General features: G+C 48.3%; 1 protein-coding gene across 4 annotated transcripts in view; it reads right to left on the bottom strand.

Annotated features, from left to right (window-relative positions):
- S1PR2 (sphingosine-1-phosphate receptor 2) overlaps positions 1–17001 on the bottom strand; it is a 61094-nt gene that overhangs the window by 13372 nt on the left and 30721 nt on the right. The window contains exon 1 of one of the 4 annotated variants that reach the window (XM_056570600.1): positions 950–1067. The exons of 1 other annotated variant lie outside the window; for it this stretch is intronic. The gene's annotated coding sequence lies outside the window, so the exon portion shown is untranslated. Of the gene's footprint in view, positions 1–43; positions 171–949; positions 1068–17001 lie in introns of those variants that run through there. 2 more of the 4 variants (XM_056570598.1, XM_056570597.1) reach the window with 2 other exon arrangements.

Raw genomic sequence — 17001 nt, 5'->3', positions numbered from 1 at the left:
CAAACCCTGTGTAGTCTGACACTGCAGTCACGTTTTACTTTACCTACTCTGATCCTTTTTCTTACCACCCTACAGATATAGAGGGGTCACAGGGGGAGATGTATCAAAACCTGTCCAGAGGAAAATAGCTGAGTTGCCCAAAGCAACCAATCAGATCGCTTCTTTCATTTTGCAGAGGCCTTGTTAAAAGTGAAAGAAGCGATCTGATTGGTTGCTATGGGCAACTCAGCAACTTTCCTTTGGACAGGTTTTGATAAATCTTCCCTATAGAGAGGGCAGTAACACATAACTGCAGGGGCAGACTACACTGAGTTTGTTTGTAGTCTGTAACTATGGAGACACAGGGGTATGCATAGGAGCTTTATATACCGATTTATGTCCGGGCATTTCTGGAAGTTGTAGTTTTGCAACAGCTGGAGGTCCACAGTTTGGAGACCAAGGTTCTACTGGATATTGGGTGTTATTATTTAAAGGCCTAGTTAGGAAAAGAAATCCTGTGGCTGGCACTAGTATTTCTCCCCATACATCTCCCCATAGAACTCAATAATAAAACAGTATTCAGTAAGCTCCCCCTAGTGGTGACTGCAAGTAGCTAGAATGTTATAAGTTAACTAAATCTGCACAGAGTATTTGGAGCTCATCCTCTATGACAGTGGTCTCCAAACTGTGGACCTCCAGCTGTTGCAAAACTACAACTACCAGCATGCCCGGACAGCCAAGGCTCTACAGTGTAAAATGGTGATATTCACTGTGATCGTATTCTTAGCATTTTCACTTTATTTCTTGTGGTTTCCCCTCTGTTATACTTGGTTACAGCTTCACTATTTCTTCTGTTTATGATAATAAGCAGAAGCGTATTATGATGCATCACCTACGGGTGCCATTTATTACCCAGTGGGTTGTTTCCCTGTCGTCATGGTGTCTATACAGATGTGGTGACCTGACTCACTCATGTCATCGGTGATCTTTTGCTATTCCCCTGCGAATCGTCTGCTGCCGGCTTTTGATGCTGAGTTTTATTTCCTATGTTCTTCTTCTGAGAGTTGCGGTTTCTGATACAGGAAGAAGTCGTAGCGAGCATCTTCTGCCGTACATTGTGCTGCCTTCAGCATAATGTGCAAACAAACCCCAGGTTACACTTTGAACCACAGACAATCGAGACTTTATTTGTAGTTTTTGTCCTTAGCAACCAGGAGTCTACAAAAAGGAAATGGGGTCTATGTATAGGTAAGAATGCTCAAACATCTTGGAGGCCCTGCTCTTTACCTGCCCAATACTATCCCTACAATGATCATGGTGGGGGCAGCATCATGTCTGGGGAAACCAGGCACTGCCCATCACCTGCCCATTACCATCCCTACAGTAATCATGGTGGGGGCAGCATCATGTCTGGAGGGAACCAGGCACTGCCCATCACCTGCCCATTACCATCCCTACAGTGATCATGGTGGGGGCAGCATCATGTCTGGAGGAAACCAGGCACTGCCCATCACCTGCCCAATACCATCCCTACAGTGATCATGGTGGGGGCAGCATCATGTCTGGAGGGAACCAGGCACTGCCCATCACCTGCCCAATACCATCCCTACAGTGATCATTGTGGGGGCAGCATCATGTCTGGAGGAAACCAGGCACTGCCCATCACCTGCCCAATACCATCCCTACAGTGATCATGGTGGGGGCAGCATCATGTCTGGAGGGAACCAGGCACTGTCCATCACCTGCACAATACCATCCCTACAGTGATCATTGTGGGGGCAGCATCATGTCTGGAGGAAACCAGGCACTGCCCATCACTTGCCCAATACCATCCCTACAGTGATCATTGTGGGGGCAGCATCATGTCTGGAGGAAACCAGGCACTGCCCATCACCTGCCCAATACCATCCCTACAGTGATCATGGTGGGGGCAGCATCATGTCTGGAGGGAACCAGGCACTGTCCATCACCTGCACAATACCATCCCTACAGTGATCATGGTGGGGGCAGCATCATGTCTGGAGGAAATCAGGCACTGCCCATCACCTGCCCAATACCATCCCTACTGTGATCATGGTGGGGGCAGCATCATGTCTGGAGGGAACCAGGCACTGCCCATCACCTTTCCATTACCATCCCTACAGTAATCATGGTGGGGGCAGCATCATGTCTGGAAGAAACCAGGCACTGCCCATCACCTGCCCAATACCATCCCTACAGTGATCATGGTGGGGGCAGCATCATGTCTGGAGGAGACCAGGCACTGCCCATCACCTGCCCAATACCATCCCTACAGTGATCATGGTGGGGGCAGCATCATGTCTGGAGGAAACCAGGCACTGCCCATCACCTGCCCAATACCATCCCTACAGTGATCATGGTGGGGGCAGCATCATGTCTGGAGGAAACCAGGCACTGACCATCACCTGCCCAATACCATCCCTACAGTGATCATGGTGGGGGCAGCATCATGTCTGGGGGAAACCAGGCACTGCCCATCACCTGACCAATACCATCCCTACAGTGATCATGGTGGGGGCAGCATCATGTCTGGAGGAAACCAGGCACTGCTCATCACCTACCCAATACCATCCCTACAGTGATCATGGTGGGGGCAGCATCATGTCTGGAGGAAACCAGGTACTGACCATCACCTGCCCAATACCATCCCTACAGTGATCATGGTGGGGGCAGCATCATGTCTGGAGGAAACCAGGCACTGCCCATCACCTGCCCAATACCATGCCTACAGTGATCATGGTGGGGGCAGCATCATGTCTGGAGGAAACCAGGTACTGACCATCACCTGCCCAATACCATCCCTACAGTTATATAAACGCTTGGTAAATCTTTATTTTCACCATTCCCGGGGGATGCTCCTGCCCCCAGGGATGGTGAAGATATGAAGTTATAAACTAGTCACCGCCACCGCTGTAAGTAGTCACCTGGGCGGGGAGCTCTTCTCACCAACTCACGTTCTTCGTCCGGCAGCGACGCCCCCTCCGCTTGATTGATGGGCCGCGTCATCGTTCCGCTCACTGAACAGACAGAGCAGAGTGATAACGCGGCCCATCAATCAAGCGGAGGGGGCGTCGCTGCCGGACGAAGAACGTGAGTTGGTGAGAAGAGCTCCCCGCCCAGGTGACTACTTACAGCGGCGGCGGTGACTAGTTTATAACTTCATATCTTCACCATCCCTGGGGGCAGGAGCGTCCCCCGGGAATGGTGAAAATAAAGATTTTACCCTATATAACGTTTTGCCAAGCGTTATATAGGGTAAAATCTGATGATTGGTTCCCTTTAAAGTCCATACAACTCAGATAGGCGCTAAGGAAATGCAGGGTGAACTTTGGGAAGCTTATCAGCTTGCTGGCGCTTGTAGTTGTAATTGACTTGACTGAGGCAGCCACGCTTGACTTTAGCAATTGACAGGCTTGACTTTGCCTGACTACTTGGACTTCTGTAGTTTCCCCACTGGTTTAGGTCCTACCTTGCAGCTTTGACTTTTACTACAGGTGCAGGGGTTAACTTGCGGTGGAAGCGTGGTTGCAGGACTAGGCCTCAGGCCTCCTTCTGGATCACTCAGACTCCTCAGCTCCTCACTTCACTGTACCTCAGCTAAGACTCAAGAGAGTGAGCAGAACCCTGACCTCACTATATAAGGGGGAAAGCTTTGAGAGATCTCATTGGTCACTGACAAGCCACCTGTTCACCTTGCATACTCCCCTTGACAACAGGGTTACAAAGACCATTATTTAAAGAGACAAACACCTCAAAAGATTAACCAACATATAACCTGAGATTTTATAGTCCTTAAGAGCGATGTGGACCCAGGGGAACACTGGAATAGAAGCCGCCACACTGGACGGGCAGGTGTACAGAATAACAGATTCTGTACTGGGCCACCACACACTGTACATAAAACATTTTCCTATCGTTAGTAAAAGACTATTCTAAGCTTTATCACAAATGTTACTGAATCATGAGATTTGCTGAGCTTTGGTTCAGATTCTCAGATATGAGGTTGAGGATGAGCGCTCACTCTTCACCCCATTGACCACAGATGAACATATGGTTGTGTATCTTCAAAAAACCAGAGCACTGATGAATCATATATCTTCCTTTTTGATCTTTTCTAGATGTTCTGTACTTTTAATTTTTAATTTTTTTTTTTTTTTTGTACATTATGTTTGGCAGGCAGGTGTGATCTGTGGAGAGTCCAACCCAAAGCAAATGTTCCTCATACAGACTATGGAGAAGGTCTGGATAGTGGACAGGGCCGTCATTACCCCAGTACCCCACTAGGGCTGCCATAGGCCGGTAATTGCCGTTTCTGGGACTGTTGCCGGCACAGTCCCTGCAGTGGCATAACCATACCCGTCACTTGTGGGCCCCATCGCACCCTCAGTGACTAGGGTTGCCACCTTTCTTGCAATTAAATACCACCCATGCTAATTTGCATAATTGATTATTTATGCGTGACATCACAGGATACACATATGCAGTGAAATTTTGTCCTATTCTGACCCCTATAACTTTTTTATTTCTCCTTATATGGGCCTCATTTTTTGCGCTCCGATCTGTAGTTTTTAACAGTACCATTTTTTTAATTAAATTTGAGAATTATAGATTTGTGGGCTGCACACGTTCAGCCATCCTGAATAATGGTATCTATGTGTTCATGAGGTGATCATAGAATTTGGGGTCCGTAGGCAGCGTGTGTATGTATGGTGTGTGTGTGAGATGTGTATGTACTGTATGAATGATGTGTGGGTATGTACTGTATCTATGATGTATGAATGATATGTGTTTATGAATGATAGATGTGTATAAACAATATGTATGTATGATGTGTGGAGATTAGAGATGAGCGAACTTACAGTAAATTCGATTCGTCTCGAACTTCTCGGCTCGGCAGTTGATGACTTATCCTGCATAAATTAGTTCAGCCTTCAGGTGCTCCGGTGGGCTGGAAAAGGTGGATACACTCCTAGGAAAGAGTCTTCTAGGATTGTATCCACCTTTTCCAGCCCACGGGAGCACCTGAAAGCTGAGCTAATTTATGCAGGATAAGTCATCAATTGCCGAGCCGAGAAGTTAGTGACGAATTGAATTTACTGTAACTTCGCTCATCTCTAGTAGAGATGTACTATGCGGGGGGGGGGGGGGGGGGGATCTGGAGGCGGCGGGTGTATGTATGATATGTGTATGCATGATGTGTGTGTATGTATTATGCACGTGGGGGGGGGGGGGGGGGGGGCGGAGGCGGCGTGTCTATGATGTGTGTATGTACTGTATGTATGAATGGTGTGTGTGTATGTACTGTATGTGGCATGTTCCCCAGACGTCCATTAATATATATTGATTTATTCGTATATTCATGTTATTTTCACATAGAACCTATCTGGTGATACACACTTAAGATGTTAATTTACATGTAGCTTCCTTACAGCCTATGTACATGATTGGCATATATCCTCTTAATATGAAACATAATATCTTATGTCTTTTTACTCATTGATTATTTTTTCTCCCATCTCTCTACATATTGGTCATTTGTTGTTCCTAGACATTTTCCTTTTATGTAGTCACCAATTATATCTGTATTTATCCATCGCTTTTGATACTTGAAGTATATTTTGTATGCCTCTATTTACCTGTAAGGGGTTAATTCCTGCCGGTCACATGACCTGTGACCGGCTGTAATTGCCCCACTGCTTATTTAAGCCGACTTGTAACATGCATTTGTTGTATGACTAAGAGCGCTTGCAGCGCTTGAAACGCGTAACTTGTTCCTTCCTTGTCCTATGGATTAAACCCGATTTTATCTGCATTGAGCTGGATCCTATCTCTTTCATTTTTCTACTGTATGTGGCAGTATTATATTCAGGGGGTATAGTGGGTGACAGTATTATATTCAGGGGTTATAGTGGGTGGCAGTATTATATTCAGGGGGTACAGTAGGTGGCAGTATTATATTCAGGGGGTACAGTGGGTGGCAGTATTATATGCAGGAGGTACAGTGGATGATAGTTTTATATGCAGGGGTACAGTGGGTGGCAGTATTATATTCAGGGGGTACAGTGGGTGGCAGTATTATATGCAGGAGGTACAGTGGATGGTAGTTTTATATTCAGGGGGTACAGTGGGTGGCAGTATTATATTCAGGGGATACAGTGGGTGGCAGTATTATATCCAGGGGGTACAGTATTTAGCAGAATAATAATGATTACTGTCTTCATACAGAGGATGAGGATCTACTGACAAAGTGAGAACCTATGATGTCCGGGCGTCAGACTCTGCAGAGAAGATGGAGCTGGAAGACGTCCTGACGTCTGGTCCAGATGGAGAAGAAAAGAAAAGACAACAGAGAAGACATCACTCAGGTCACTGATATCATTGTGTTTTCTCCTAACTGTCCTATCAGAGCTTGAGTCACTTGTAAGTTCCGCAGTGATGATGGGTGATGTTGTACCCTAATCTGGGGCTCTCAAGCTGTTGCAAAACTACAACTCCTATAATGCCCGAGGCTCTCCAGACATAATGGGAGTTATAGCTTTATAACAGCAGGCAGTAACTGGAACCAAGGTGATTGGGTGATTGGTGGGGGTCCCAGCAGTTGGATCTCCTCCAGAAAAATGTGCCGCTTATTCTTAAATGTCTGTTTTGTCTGTCCGGCCCTGCCTGTTAGTCACTTAAATAGTTGTGTATTCTCCTGACTGTGTCCCATCAGTGCTGTAGTCACTGATATGTTTGTGCGGCCGAGTAAGGGGTCGTCCGGGATTGGGGAAGCGGGTTGTCAGGTGGTAGGGGGGCCCAAGGCAATTTTTTGCACCGGGGCCCTGGGGTTTCTAGCTACGCCCCGGCCTCCAGCTGTTACCAAACTACAACTCCCAGCATGTTGGACTATATAGTAGTATATGGTATAGGTCAGTGTTTCCCAACCAGGGGTGCCTACAGCTGTTGCAAAACTACAACTCCCAGCATGTTGGACTATATAGTAGTATATGGTATAGATCAGTGTTTCCCAACCAGGGGTGCCTACAGCTGTTGCAAAACTACAACTCCCAGCATGCCCGGACAGCCAACGGCTGTCCGGGCATGCTGGGAGTTGTAGTTTTGCAACAGCTGGAGGCGCTCTGGTTAGGAAACACTGGTATAGTTTATGGTGCAACATTTCGGAATTTGGAGGATTGGATAAATTCCGGTTATTGCATTGCCGGTATTTTTAATAAAAAAATACCGGCAGGGTGGCAAGGTGGCCAGGTGAAGGTGGGGGCCACCAGTGGATCTGGGAAACCTGTCCCGAATCCCCGAGCGACAGCAACTTTCAACTCTGAGTCACACACACAGGGTTGAATGTGCGCTCGACTGCTGCGGCTTATGTGACAGGAAGTAGCCAGCAGCATTAGGAAGCGAGAAGAAGCGAGAGAAGAAGAGTGACAGGAGCTGCGGGGGAACAAAGGAGGGGTGAGTAGTGTTTTCTTTTTCCATGGAGCTGTGTGAAAGGAATAATATATTATGGGGCAATATGAGGGACATAATATACTATGAGGGCAATGTTTGGGGCCTGTTAATCTATGGGGGCAATGTTGGGGCCTAATACCATACATGGGCACAGAGGGGACTAGTACTATATGGAACAGTGTAATACATATAGGCAGGGGTCAAGTCCTACGATAAAAAAAAGCGTGGGAACTCACCCAAGATTTCCCCCAAGGGTTGGTCCTGCAGGACTCCTGCTAAAGGGAACAGTGTTCCTGCTGTGGAAAAAGTGCACAGACTTCAAATTGTGTAAGAGGCCCCAAAGTTCTTGATGGCAGCCCTGATAGTGGATGGAGTAAGCACGTGGCAGTATAGGATGCGAATGCCCATATTATACTTGTGTTGTAGGGTGTGTGGTAATTAGTGTTGAGCGGCATAGGCCATATTCGAATTCGCGAATATTCGCGAATATATGGACGAATATTCGTCATATATTCGCGAATATTCGCATATTCGTAATATTCTCGTTTTATTTTCGCATATGCGAAAATTCGTGTATGCGAAAATAACATATGCGGAAATTAGCATATACAAAATTAGCATAAGCAAAAATTAGCATATGCGAAAATTCTCACACCAGTCTCACACAGTAGTATTAGAGCCTTCTTTACACCACACAAGCTGGAAGCAGAGAGGGGTGATCACTGTGATGTGTACTGTGAAAAAAAAAACCCGAATATTCGTAATTACGAATATATAGCGCTATATTCGCGAATATTCGCGAATTCGCAAATATGCGATATTCGCGAATAAAATTCGTATTGCGAATATTCGCGAGCAACACTAGTGGTAATGGGGTGTGATGAGGGCAGATGGCATTAACCCCTTGTGTTCATGACGCCAGGGTGTGGTTTAGCCTAAAACACACCCGAAGGTATACCGCTGGATCCTGGACTAGACACGGGGGCAATAAAGACTCCGATGCCAAATTACGGGCAACGGTAGCTTTACTGAGGGTAGACAGAGGGTACAGTCTATACAGTTCAGCCAGGACCCAAGGAGGTGACCAGTGACTCAGAGACCTTAAGGGCTTTCTGGGACTGGACAATTGAATGCAGACCACGCTGACTTGACAGATGACAGGGACTGGCTTGATTTGACTCATAAAGCTGTGACTTTAGCTTACTTGAATTGTTGGTGGCTGCAGGACTGGACTTTGAGGCCTCCAACACTCTGGACACACACACTAGGCACGACTGGGTGCCACTGGGCCATTTTAGGGCTAGGTGGCACTGACTGTGTGAAGGTTTTTTTTTTTTGGCAGCCCAGAGTTAGTTACCCCCCCCCTTTTCAGTTGGGGAGGACCAGGGAGTAGGAGGGGTTAATTAGAGGAGTGGAGTGATAGGGCAGGAAGGGGAGGGCAATGGGGGGGGGATATATAACACTGTTTCCCCCCTCCCCTTCCTCTTACCGGTTTGTTCTAGTAGGAGTTCCCACCTTCCCGCCCTTTTTGTTTATCTTCAGCTTTGGTGTTACTCTCTGTTATATGTATATATTTAAAAAAAAAATTATAATAATAATAAAAAGAAACCAAGAAATTTTACGCTAGTGACCAACTATCTCTCATATTGTACGTTGTCGTAATGTTGGTAGTTTTGGGATTGTTTTATGTCTCGGATTTGTTTTATTAAGTCACAGCTGGCGGTACAGGAGTTAGTTAATTAAGAATGGAGGTGGATGGGTGAGTTGCCCATCGGCTAATGCCGGCGGCTGGCAGTGTGCTTCCTCTCTGGTTACCAACCTACAGGAGATTGGAGGTTAATTTTGATGTTATGTAATGGAGTTAATAAAGCTGTGACCGACCCCCACGTCCATTAAGAAGGTTATCTGTTGTCATGTTGTTATTAGGGTAACCAGGGGAAGAAGGGGGATGTGTTGGCAGGATAAGGGAGTATGGGACTTTTGCACAGTCTGCACTGGACCTCAGCTTAGCAATAGAGAGAGAAGCTCCACCCAGGGCTTATATGGGGGTGACTAGAAGTGAGCCCATAGGTCACTCTTGGGATCACATGGTCACTGGTACCTCCTGGGTAACAATCACATGACATGACTCTTAACCCCTTGCTGCAAATGGACCTTCATTAACGTCCATCTGCGGCTCCCGAGGTATGATGTGCGCTCAGAAGGTGAGCACGCATCATGACAAGGGGATATTATAGCTGCTATGTCCCTTTGACCACCCAACTATACCATCCATTACTTCACCATAAGCCCTCCCCCCTTTACCTAAACAAGACAAGACAAGGTGTTGGTGCAAAAAGGCCACAGGCCCACTTTATTAAATAACCAATTTAAAACACTGTAAATATAGCAAAATTGTATGAAAATCATACATAAAACCAGAGCCAACAACAAATTATAAAGTATCCCTAGCGCATGAGAAGAACCTGAAGGCACCATTACCCAACCAAAGGGGGTGGGGTTCACTTGCTCCTAGTCATAGCTTACCTGCCCAGGAGCACCATTTGTGCAGCCCACAAACCTTCCTGGGCCCATGTCCACATGGACTTCACCATCGGGCTGGGATCCGCTCCCAGTCCACCTCCACACTCTATCCAATAAGACCATCATGCCATCCACTGGTGCCTCCAGATCCCTCTCCTGACCCCGCTGCTGCGACAGTCCCAAGAAAAAAGGGGCACCCGGACGGGAACGTTCAGCTGGCCACACGCCGACTGAAGTCCCTCTCCTTAACCTTGGCCTTTTAACCCTGCCCTGACTCCTCCTCTATCCCACTGCAACCCCGACCATTAACCCTTACCTAGGCATAATCCCCTGGGCATGTTCCCCTCCTGTACTACCCCCTATCCCCTCCAGGGTTTCCTTACCCGGTGGGTCCCGGTTGCTATAAGCAACCGGGATCCACGGCTAATGCCGGACATCGCCGATCGGGCTGATGTCCGGCATTTACCCTTTAGACGCGGCAATCAAACTTGATCGCCGCGTCTAAAACTAAAGTAAACATTGCCGGTTAGCTCAGTGGTTCTGTTCGGGAGCGCCGCGGTAAAATCGAGGTATCCAGAACAGCTTGCAGGACACGAGGAGGATCCCTACCTGCCTCCTCGCTGTCCGATCGCCGAATGACTGCTCTGTGCCTTAGATCCAGGCAGCAGCAGTCAAGCTGTAGAAACACTGATCAATGCTATGCTAGGGCATCGCATTGAACTGTTACGCCGAGCGCTCCGGGTCCCCGTTCCTCCCCGGAGCGCTCGCCTCATCCTCGTTGCTGCAGCGCCCCGGTCAGATCCACTGACCGGGTGCGCTGCGGTACCGCCTCCAGCCGGGATGCGATTCGCGATGCGGGTGGCGCCCGCTCGCGATGCGCACCCCGCCTCCCGTACCTGACTCGCTCTCCGTCGGTCCTGTCCCGGCGCGCGCGGCCCCGCTCCCTAGGGCGCGCGCGCGCCGGGTCTCTGCGATTTAAAGGGCCAGTGCACCAATGATGGTGCCTGGTCCAATCTTCCCAATTACCTTGATTAGTTTCCACCTGTGCACTCCCTACTTATACCTCACTTCCCCTGCACTCCCTTGCCGGATCTTGTTGCCCTTGTGCCTGGTGAAAGCGTTCCCTTGTTTGTTCCTAGCCCGTGTTCCAGACCTCCTGCCGTTGCCCCTGACTACGATCCTTGCTGCCTGCCCCGACCTTCTGCTACGTCCGACCTTGCCTTTGTCTACTCCCTTGTACCGCGCCTATCTTCAGCAGTCAGAGAGGTTGAGCCGTTGCTAGTGGATACGACCTGGTCACTACCGCCGCAGCAAGACCATCCCGCTTTGCGGCGGGCTCTGGTGAAAACCAGTAGTGACTTAGAACCGGTCCACTAGCACGGTCCTCGCCAATCCCTCTCTGGCACAGAGAATCCACCTCCTACCAGCCGGGATCATGACAGTAGATCCGGCCATGGATTCCGCTGAGGTGCCGCTGTCAAGTCTTGCCGACATTTCCACGGTGATCGCCCAGCAAGCCCTAAAGATTGCCCAACGAAATCACCAGCTGGCATACTTGACCACCGTGACACTGCAACTTCAGTCACAGATACAGCAGCTGCTGCCGCAGATACAGCAACTTCAGTCACAGACACAGCAGCTGCAACAACCATCTCCTCCGCCGGCTCCTGCAACTCCTCCGCAGCAACCGGCCGCTCCTAACCCCTGCTTGTCCCTGCCGGACAAATTTGATGAGGACTCTAGACTCTGCCGTGGTCTCCTTTCTGGAAAGGCCTTGTCTGGGGCCACAGCCACAGTCCAGTCCTTCTTCGCTGAGGTCTGTGGTGTCTTCGAGGAGCCTGCCCGAGCTTCTTCTGCCGAGACTGCCCTGCTGAACCTGGCCCAGGGTGTTTCTTCCGTTGGCGAATACGCCATTCAGTTCCGTGCTCTTGCTTCCGAGTTGTCCTGGAATAGTGAGGCTCTCTGCGCGACCTTTAAAAAAGGCCTATCCAGCAACATTAAAGATGTTCTGGCCGCACGAGAAACTCCTGCTAACCTACATGAACTCATTTATCTTGCCACTCGCATTGACATGCGTTTTTCCGAATGGCGTCTGGAGCTCCGCCTGGATATGGACTTTGTTCGCACGAGGCGTTTTTTCTCCCCGGCTCCTCTCTCCTCTGGTCCTCTGCAAACCGTTCCTGTGCCTCCCGCCGTGGAGGCTATGCAAGTTGACCGGTCTCGCTTGACACCTCAAGAGAGGACACGACGCCGCATGGAGAATCTTTGCCTGTACTATGCCGGTACCGAACACTTCCTGAAGGATTGTCCTATCCGTCCTCCCCGCCTGGAAAGACGTACGCTGACTCCGCACAAAGGTGACACAGTTCTTGATGTCAACTCTGCTTCTCCACGCCTTACTGTGCCTATGCGGATATCTGCCTCTACCTTCTCCTTCTCTACTATGGCCTTCTTGGATTCCGGATCTGCAGGAAATTTTTTTTTGGCCTCTCTTATCAACAGGTTCAACGTCCCTGTGACCAGTCTCGCCAGACCCCTCTACATCAATTGTGTTAACAATGAAAGATTGGACTGTGCCGTGCGTTACCGCACGGAACCCCTCCTAATGTGCCTCGGACCTCATCACGGAAAAATTGAGTTTTTGGTCCTCAGGTTCTTTGGCCCCAAGAAGAGGGGGAGACCCAAGGGGGGGGGGTACTGTTACGCCGAGCGCTCCGGGTCCCCGTTCCTCCCCGGAGCGCTCGCCTCATCCTCGTTGCTGCAGCGCCCCGGTCAGATCCACTGACCGGGTGCGCTGCGGTACCGCCTCCAGCCGGGATGCGATTCGCGATGCGGGTGGCGCCCGCTCGCGATGCGCACCCCGGCTCCCGTACCTGACTCGCTCTCCGTCGGTCCTGTCCCGGCGCGCGCGGCCCCGCTCCCTAGGGCGCGCGCGCGCCGGGTCTCTGCGATTTAAAGGGCCAGTGCACCAATGATGGTGCCTGGTCCAATCTTCCCAATTACCTTGATTAGTTTCCACCTGTGCACTCCCTACTTATACCTCACTTCCCCTGCACTCCCTTGCCGGATCTTGTTGCCCTTGTGCCTGGTGAAAGCGTTCCCTTGTTTGTTCCTAGCCCGTGTTCCAGACCTCCTGCCGTTGCCCCTGACTACGATCCTTGCTGCCTGCCCCGACCTTCTGCTACGTCCGACCTTGCCTTTGTCTACTCCCTTGTACCGCGCCTATCTTCAGCAGTCAGAGAGGTTGAGCCGTTGCTAGTGGATACGACCTGGTCACTACCGCCGCAGCAAGACCATCCCGCTTTGCGGCGGGCTCTGGTGAAAACCAGTAGTGACTTAGAACCGGTCCACTAGCACGGTCCTCGCCAATCCCTCTCTGGCACAGAGAATCCACCTCCTACCAGCCGGGATCGTGACATGAACAGTGTGAGAGATCAATGTAATGCATGTTATAGTCCCCTATGGGAGCTATAACATTGCAAAAAAAAACTAAAAGAAGTGAAAAAAAAAAGAAAGATAATTTAACCCCTCCCCTAATAAAAGTTTGAATCACCCCTTTTCCCATTAAAAAAGAAATCTGTGTAAATAAAAATAAAGATAAACATATGTTGCATCACCACATGTGTAAATGTTCGAGCTATAAAAATATATAATCAATTAAACCGCACGGTCAACGGCGTACGCGCAAAAAAATTCCAAAGTCCAAAATAATGTCTTTTTGGTCACTTTTTCTATCATGAAAAAAATGAATAAAAAGGCGATCACAAAAATGGTACCGCTAAAAACTTCAGATGATGGTGCAAAAAATGAGCCCTCATACCGCCGTCGATTTTTGGGTAAAATGACTGATGTCATTACAAAGTAAAATTGAAGGTGCAAAATTTAAAGGGTTATGATTTTTAAGAGGTAAGGAGGAAAAAATTGAAAGAGCAAAAATGGAAAAACGCTTGGTCCTTAAAGGGGTATTCCGCCCCTAGACATCTTATCCCCTATCCAAAGGATAGGGGATAAGATGTCAGATCGCCGGGGTCCCGCTGCAGCACCCCTCTATCATTACTGCGCAGAGCATGATCGCTCTGCACGTAATGACGGGCAATACAGGGGCTGGAGCATCGTTACGTCACGGCTCCGCCCCTCGTGACATCACGGCCCGCCCCGTCAATACAAGTCTATGGGAAGGGGGCGTGGCGGTCGTCACGCCCCCTGCCATAGACTTGCATTAAGGGGAAGGGACGTAATGTCATGAGGGGCGGAGCCATGACGTCACGCTGCTCCGGCCCCTGTATCGCCCGTCATTACGCACAGAGCGAACTCGCTCTGTGCAGTAATGATGGCGGGGTGCCGCAGCGGCGATCCCCGGGGTCCCCAGCAGCGGGACCCCGGCGATCTGACATCTTATCCCCTATCCATTGGATAGGGGATAAGATGCCAGGGGCAGAATACCCCTTTAAGGGATTAAAGATACAACACATTTTATAATACAATTCACTGCAGAACATATGTACAGGGGGAAACAGGAGTAAGGGGCCCTGGGGACACTGAAGGAGGCTGTCTGACAGGGTATCAAGGGTACGGGGCAACAGCTCCCGTACTGGGCCACCACAGGTGCGACGTTGGCGTACAGCAGTGTTTCCCAAGCGCAGTCCTCAAGTCCCCCCAACAGGTCACGATTTGAGGATATCCCTTACAGCGAACATGTGTGATGATGCCTGATGCACTGAACATAAGGGTATGTTCACACCGCGGAATCTCCTGAATAGTACTGAATGATGATGTCACAGATGGAGCACAGTACAGTTACATAGTCCTGAATGATGATGTCACAGATGGAGCACAGTATAGTTACATAGTCCTGAATGATGATGTCACAGAGGAAGCACAGTATAGTTACATAGTCCTGAATGATGATGTCACAGAGGGAGCACAGTATAGTTACATAGTCCTGAATGATGATGTCACAGAGGGAGTACAGTATAGTTACATAGTCCTGAATGATGATGTCACAGAGGGAGCACAGTATAGTTACATAGTCCTGAATGATGATGTCACAGAGGGAGCACAGTATAGTTACATAGTCCTGAATGATGATGTCACAGAGGGAACACAATATAGTTACATAGTCCTGAATGATGATGTCACAGAGGGAGTACAGTATAGTTACATAGTCCTGAATGATGATGTCACAGAAGGAGCACAGTATAGTGACATAGTCCTGAATAATGATGTCACAGAGGGAGCACAGTATAGTTACATCGTCCTGAATGATGATGTCACAGAGGGAGCACAGTATAGTTACATAGTCCTGAATAATGATGTCACATAGGAAGCACAGTACAGTTACATAGTCCGAATGATGATGTCACAGAGGGAACACAGTATAGTTACATAGTCCTAAATGATGATGTCACAGAGGGAGCACAGTATAGTTACATAGTCCTGAATGATGATGTCACAGAGGGAGCACAGTATAGTTACATAGTCCTGAATGATGATGTCACAAAGGGAGCACAGTATAGTTACATAGTCCTGAATGGTGATGTCACAGAGGGAACACAGTATAGTTACATAGTCCTGAATGATGATGTCACAGAGGGAGCACAGTATAGTTACATAGTCCTGAATGGTGATGTCACAGAGGGAACACAGTATAGTTACATAGTCCTGAATGGTGATGTCACAGAGGGAGCACAGTATAGTTACATAGTCCTGAATGATGATGTCACATAGGGAGCACAGTACATGCCTATGAGGATCCTGAATGATGAGGCCACAGACGGAGTGCAGTACAATTACATAATACAGCTAGTTACATAATATATATACGGTTGTCCTGTCATACAGGTCCGGTAGGTTCATCTCATCGGTGATTCATCTACTTGTAGATTTTACCAACCTTTTTTTAAGTTGTTATTACGCAAAATATTATTATTGAGACCTCGTATTGCCCATCAGGTTGCATCACTAAAGTCGCGTGCACAACGGTCAACCACAATAATGATGTAACCTGTAACTTATAGTCGTGTTGCCTGCTTCAGTTGTTTTATACCAGGTGCAACATCCTCCTATTCAGCACTTTATATGGCATTTTCAGCCTTTTTTGCTGGTAGTCGCACCATGAAACCTCCATAGCATTTTTTTCCAGTTTTATGTAAATAAAACGTAATTGTTCTTTAACAACAAGTTATGCCGCTTTCTAATACACTAATCCAAGGGATGGGCACTGCATTATACCGCAGAGAGAGAGAGAGAGAGAGAGAGAGAGAGAGAGAGAGAGAGAGAGAGAGAGAGAGAGAGAGAGAGATATCACCGGGGCGGTATAGTAGCAGGCAAGTAGATGAGATTCTGTGTGGAAAATGGTTATTTTTTTATACAGAAATTGGGTTCCACTGGAATTTTTTTAATGTTGTATAACTACAACTACCAGCAGGCCCAGAGAGCCGACTGGCTAGGAGTTGTAGTTTTGCAACAGCTGGAGGCACCCTGGTTGAGAAACTCTGCTGTACAAGGACTCCTCAGCCTAGGCAACTAGGATGATCCCTATGCCAAGGCTGCTTTGCAACAGCTGGAGGCACACTGGTTTGAAAATACTGCCCTCTAGATGCTTCGGCATCTGAAATAGAAGGGCCAATGTACATAGGGTAAAAAATATTATATTTGAGAGCTTTTGAAGGACACAGACTTCTACTATCTTGGAGTATTGCTCTTCAGTTCCATGGTTTGACCTTAGTTACTACCTCTGCAATCTTCACTAATAGTGTACCTATTTCTCACCAATACAGAGACCCAAGTGAGGGGGAAATTTTGACTGTCTATCCCATATCCCTCTGTGACCATCACCAAAATCTTATGGGAACTCAGTGAGTGGTCCACTTAAGGACCGTTGGTGGTCTATTTTATCTGACTATTTATATCACTGCTTTGTGAAAAACCTTAGTGTTCTTATTACACTGCTGTTTTTCTATCCTGTATGCTGTCCCCTGATGAACCCCAGTAGAGAGAAACATGTCAGGAGTATGTTGAATGACAATATGT

The sequence above is a fragment of the Hyla sarda genome, chromosome 4 (assembly GCF_029499605.1).
Source record: "Hyla sarda isolate aHylSar1 chromosome 4, aHylSar1.hap1, whole genome shotgun sequence".
Taxonomy (NCBI): Eukaryota; Metazoa; Chordata; class Amphibia; order Anura; family Hylidae; genus Hyla; species Hyla sarda.
This window is presented reverse-complemented; position numbering and strand designations above follow the sequence as displayed.